The sequence below is a fragment of the Papaver somniferum genome, chromosome 2 (assembly GCF_003573695.1).
Source record: "Papaver somniferum cultivar HN1 chromosome 2, ASM357369v1, whole genome shotgun sequence".
NCBI classification, from domain to species: Eukaryota; Viridiplantae; Streptophyta; class Magnoliopsida; order Ranunculales; family Papaveraceae; genus Papaver; species Papaver somniferum.
In genome coordinates, this window is record NC_039359.1 from 72,825,307 (window position 1) to 72,831,669 (window position 6,363).

Below are 6,363 nucleotides of genomic sequence, written 5' to 3' on the forward strand. Positions count from 1 at the left end.
GGCAAGGACTGGCCATACAAGATAAGGGTTCGGATTTCATCACCGTTCCCTTCTTGCCCGCCTTAGGAAAACAAAACCAAACACGAACCTAAGCCTAAAATTTGACTAGAATGAGACCTATAGGGTAGCAAGCTTAATAGGAAAGTCATTCGAAAAATATTGGTTACTCTTTTAAGCATGCTTCAAAGTTCATGATGGTTTATGTGAGTTGAATACGCCGCATTGTAACGCCGGTGAGGCCTTGGGTATTAAAGCTCCACTGAGCTTCCCTCGTCTCGATTCAACTTACTTTAACTCGGATTGATTCCAGAGGGGTTTGCTTAAATTGTAAAGAATTCCCTTTCGAAGGATCATAAGCTGGTCTAGAAACAATCTAAGTGGAGCCATCATGCTTTTTGTTTGCTAGAAATCAGTAGGTTTGCTGTGGTGGAGTCAGCCTTGTTTTTGTTTGCATAGAACTTCCCTTCCTTTTAGGATTTCTTTTTTTTTTTCTTTTGTTTTTCTAGTGTATGCCCGAGGTTATTAGAGAGCGGGCTTGGAAAAGAAACACTCTAGGTCGTTTGATTAGTGATAAACCTAGTAGTTCTTCTTGTGAATGCGGGGAGCTCAAAGAATCTTCTTTTGAGAGCCCTGTCTTTGGAAATTTCAGCTTTGAAAACTTGACAATTAGTGAAGAAAGTACTCCTAGTCCTTTGGTAGTGCCAGAAATGGCAACTTTGAAAGCTTTATTAAACCCAACTAGGACCTCTCGTCCGTCTTGTATTAAGTTAGCTTAAACCGAGGAAAATTATGAACTCAAACCTGGGACTTTACAGATGCTCCCAATCTTTTTAGGAAAAGAGAATGAGAACCCCTATTTTCATGTTAGGGAATTTGAGGAAGTTTGTAGTACTCTGAAAATTAAAAACCTTAGTGATGATGCTTTGAAACTTAGGTTATTCCCCTTTTGCTTAAAAGATAAAGCCAAATGTTGGATGTATAGTTTGGATTCTGAGTCAATTGAAACCTATGACCAACTTACATCTGCCTTTATACAGAAGTTTTTTCCAAGGCACAAAACATCGTCTATTAGGACACAAATCTGTACTTTTGCTCAACAAGAGGGAGAATCTTTGTATAGGTATTTAGAAAGGTTCAATGACTTAATATCTCAATGTCCTCATCATGGTTTAGAGATGGTTAGGTTAGTTCAGATCCTCTACGAGGGTTTAGATTATTCAACAACAACCATGGTTGAGTCCTTATGCACAGGTGGGTTTGAGAATAAAACTGTTGATGAGGCGATGACATTTTTGAATGAAATCGCTGATAAGATCCAACAATGGGAAAATAGTAGGGAACTCCAGAAAACCATTCTTCTAAGTAGAGGTAATGTCAATAGGGTAGAAGGATCTTATGAGTCAGATGCTAAAATATCAGCCATAGCCAACAGGTTAGAAGCCTTAGAATTAGGTCATTCTAGTGGTCATAGTGGTAGAATAGAGCCTTTTTTGGAAGGCCATATTGTTTAGGAGCAAGCCAATGCTCTTTATAATAACACTAGATTCGATAACCGTCAGAAGTTTGACCCATATTCAGAAACCTATAACCCTGGATGGAGAAACCATCCCAACCTTTCTTGGTCTAAGGGCCAGAATCAAGGTCAGTCTAGTAACTCTCAGGTTCCCCCAGGTTTTGGCTATACTAATAATCCTTCAGCTCCGGCACAGTCTCAGAACCATTCCGATAAGAAGATTATGAGTTTAGAAGAGTCTCTTGTTGTGTTAACTCGTAACACTATGCAGTTTCAGCAATCTGTTGCTCAAGGTTTAAAAGAAAATAAGAGAATAGTTCAAGCTAAGTCTCAGGCTGTTTCCGAGTTCAAAACCCAGGTTAGTCAGATAAATGAATCTTTAAGAGAAAGAGGTAAGTTTCCTAGTCAAACTCAATCCAACCCTAGAGAAATTAATGAAATAGGTGACAGACCATCCGATCATGTTAATGCAATAACAACCCTTAGGAGCGGTAAAACGGTAGACAATAAGGTAGCCGTGCCTAGTGGACATACTGTAGTTCCACCTTCTACTTCCGAAGAGGAGCCCATAGCTGAGGAAACTGAAACAATTTCTAAGGAGTCCCAAGAAATTCCTGATAGGACTACCTATGTGCCTAGAGCCCCATATCCACATTTGTTATCCCCAACAAAGAAGGAGTCGACTTTCAGCGATATAATGGAAACATTTAAGAAGGTGAACATCAACATTCCATTATTAGAAGCAATTAGGCAGATACCCGCTTATGCCAAGTTCCTTAAAGATCTTTGTACACGAAAGCGTAAGCTGAATGTCCATAAGTTCAATTCTTAGCTAGTCAAGTAAGTTCAATTCTTCGTAACCAAACACCCCCTAAGTATAAGTACCCTGGATGCCCCACCATATCTTGTGTGATTGGTAATCATGTAGTTGATAAGGCATTTCTTGACTTAAGAGCTAGTGTTAACTTGCTCCCATACCATGTGTATACCCATCTAGGACTTGGTAAGTTGAAACCGACCAAAATAACACTTCAATTAGCTGATAGGTCTGTCAAAGTGCCTCGTGGTGTCATAGAAGATGTTCTTATTGAGGTTGATAGGTTCATATACCCAGTGGATTTTGTTGTTCTATATACCCAGCCTGTTCAGGACCCAAGTGCTCAAATACTGATGATTTTAGGTCGCCCATTCTTAGCCACATCTAATGCTGTCATCAATTGTAGAACCGACTTATGAACATATCTTTTGGTAATATGACTACTGAGCTAAATGTCTTTAATGTCCTTAAGTCTTCTGAGATAGATGATTTAGAAGTGGTGAATATGATTAGCACTCTAGTTCCTGATCCTTTAGCCTGCACTATGTTTGATAATCCATTATTTGATGAACCTTTCAGTGCTTCGGAGGATGTAACCATGGCGAACACCTTAGTTGATGAGCATATGCTAGAGATTTATTTGATAATCCAGTATATGAGGATGTTGTTCGTCTAGATGAACAGTCCCCAAAAGAAGCTAGTATTTGTGCTGACTTTATGGAACCTAGAACCCATCCCATAGATTTTAGTCCATTTGAGGATATTGTTCACCCTAAGTTTGGGGGTAATGATGATTCTAGTGATCTTAATGTATCCCTAATTGAAGTCCCTAACTTGGGACTCGAGATTTGTGCGTCTAAGATACTACTTGAGTTTCTTCAAACTCTGCTACCCGATCCTCCAGATACTGTCCATGAAGAAACCCAATTCTTAGAGACATGTCATTCAGTTGAACCTGTTTTCCTAGACACTTATATAGAGCCCAAAGAGACACCCAGATAAATATAGTTGCCTTGATGAAAGCCCTAGGTCAAGTTATGCTCCGTCACCTCATTTTTTTAATCCAAGATGGTAGTCTTTCTTTTGTGTCTGCTCTATTTGGTTCTGAGGACCCGCAACTATTTCGGCTATTGGTATATGACTTTGGAAGGTGACAATCCTTTTTGAGGTATTTGATTTCCATCTAAAGACTTTAAATTTATCACTTCTTGGGAGGTAACCCATGCTCATGCAACACGGTAATATCTTTTCTTAACTCTTTTGCTTCAAGTGGTAACAGTTTCTCCTTGTTCATGCTTTTAGTTTTATCTTTAGAACATTGAGGACAATGTTAGATTTAAGTTTGGGGGTATGAGAAAAACTTTTTAGTTGCAATAAATAAACTCCACAACCTAGAAATTTATGTTTATTAAGGATGACACTAACCAATCTAAGTGGACGGGAACATCTTGGTTGTAGGAGTTGAGGAACCAATCTGATTAGATGGAAACATCTAAAGAGTCTATTCATAAAAGCACAGAGCTCAGGTGTTAGAATTAAAAATAAAAACATGGTAGTTTCACCATATCTCGTTGAATCATAATCCTTCTGTTTTTTTAAGTGACTTGGTGGGGAACACGATTCAAGTTGTTACCTTTGCTATGGTGAAATAGAGTGATTGAGATCCCACAAAAAAAAAAAAAAAAAACTGAAACCAGACCATCACACCAACCAGAATAAATTCAATAAAGTCGACCACTGGTGCCCTTGTATATGCCAGTTGTGTTGACCTAGAGTTAGGTTTATCGACCACTGGTTCCCTTGTATTTGCCGGTTGTGTTGATATTAGTCAGATCGTTATCTCAGTCCATTAGGATAGGTTCATCTTGGCAGAGGCCTTCAGACAGATATGGGAAACACCGTTCACTTTAAACCATCTATTTTTCTCTTCATCCATCTTCTTAATCTTTCCATGTGATTGGTTGACTCCGGTTATGATGTACAGAAACTATCTGAGTAGAGCTCTGTCACTTATATGAATTTTAGTATGCTTGAGTGCAAACTCGTGTACATCAATTGGAATTTCGCATCAGGGTACTTCCTCCTGTAGTCAATGATTGTATTCCAACCAAGGAGATTCTTTAGTGCCTTCCAAGGTTCTGCGTAGATAGCTAGGGTCTGGAGTAAAGGTTTTGTGGGTACACCTCTGGTAAACCCTCCGGAGACAACACTCCGCCGTTAGGGCCACCTAGCGGTTTAACGGCTTGCTGCACATGCTAAGTGTAGTCATTTTTATTTTTCTATATTAGATTTGCTCGAAGACTAGCAAATAATAAGTTTGGGGGCATTTGATAGATATATTTTTGTTCTGAATTGTCTTCAGTGTCTCTATTGTTAGTGCTTGATTTTGTACTTATTATGGTGTTTTTATGTTTGTGTAGGTGTTTTTGGAGAAATACACTTGTGTGGAAAAAGTTGCTCGAAAAGTGCTATTTGGACCCCCGGAGAAAAGTACTAAATGCACCCTCATTTTGGATAAGGGAACCCCCATGCACCACTCAAGGCATCCGCTATTCACACCCCCATGTCTGTTAGGGGGAGGTCATCTTCTTCATTCAAATTCCAGTTTTGGCGGGAACTTTTGCAGCCACTGGCCAGAGATTAGGGTTTGCGATGTGAGCGTGTTTTAGGTAGATTAAAAGGATGAAAATCGTTGGGTATTTTACTCTGGACTAGACAGGAGTGGTAGGGTCGCTGGAATCAATCTAGTTGGGCTGGATAATCATTTGGAAGCAAAACAGGGAGTGAGGAAAAACTCGTGTTTTCCTGCATTTAATCTGTGAAGATTGATGAAGATATTTAGCGAGATTCTTGGTTTGAACTAGATTTGTATTGATCTGTTACGCTAAAACAAGGGTGATCACTGCATTTGATTCAGAAAAGCAAGGTCGATTCTCTCATTTGAAGAAAACAGGGCCCATATATTCTTTGTGAAATATTCTCGGGACTTCTCATTATTTTGGGAAGTTATCTTGTGGTAGAGGCATGTTTGATGTTATTTGGTGCATGTAGTATCTTTTTGGAGTGTGTTACATATCCGCAGACATGAGAAGGCAAATCAGGGAAGAAAATATTCTCGAGAACATTTTTCTTCACTGCCGTATAATGGGAGATTTCGTGGAGTAATGAGGAGTTATTCTTGGCCCTGTTGAGTATAAATACGACTCTAGGGTAGCATAGAGAATGGGATGGAGAGTTTGGGGAGCAGTGAGAACGAACAGAGAGTCGAGAAATCAAAGTTGCAGGAAACGCCATTTCTGCTGCTGCATAGATGAAGAACACGAAGAACAGACCAATCAAGATAGTCGTTTATCAACAGTGATAACGACACACATCCGTGGGTCTTAGAAGCTACAGTCTCAGCGACTGTTGCGCGACAGTCTTTTTTGATATAGTAAAGCGACAATACTCATTTATCGTTCTTTGTAATAGCTGGTTTATAACAGAAATAAGTGTTACAAACCCGTTTTTAATTATTTTCTCCCATATTATCATCCTTGTAAGCACCTTTTGAGCAATAAATTATCTTTTTGAGTGTGTTTGCATCATGATGAAGAGCTAAACCCAATCCTTTGGGCGATGGAGGAAGCTGTTGTTTCGGTAAAAGTGATATATCTTTATTTTAAATTAATTATAGAAATTCTATTATGATTTTTGCATTGAACTAAAAATGGATTATATGATTTTGATTAGTTAGGTGTATTTTCTCTTGATAGAATACGCTTGCTTTAGAGTTTTGATATTCTATGCTTGGATTAACATCTATTTTATTAAAAATCTACATGTCTAGGCAATACTATTAGAATCAATTTGAATGTTGAGTTGCGAAATTATTATTTTATTAAATCACTAATATCGACCAATGGTGGAATCCTAGCCCCAGTCTCTCCACAATATTCACATCACCTTTTTATTTCAGTTTGTTATTATCATTTATAAAATTTAAGTCTAAAAAATCTGCTTTCACAAGTCTTGAACGAACCATTACTTACCA

General features: G+C 38.5%; 1 pseudogene; it reads right to left on the reverse strand.

The window, feature by feature from the left end:
* Nucleotides 1–1,071: 1,071 nt before the first annotated feature.
* Nucleotides 1,072–1,171, reverse strand: LOC113354743 (annotated as a pseudogene).
* Between the last annotated feature and the right edge of the window lie 5,192 nt (nt 1,172–6,363).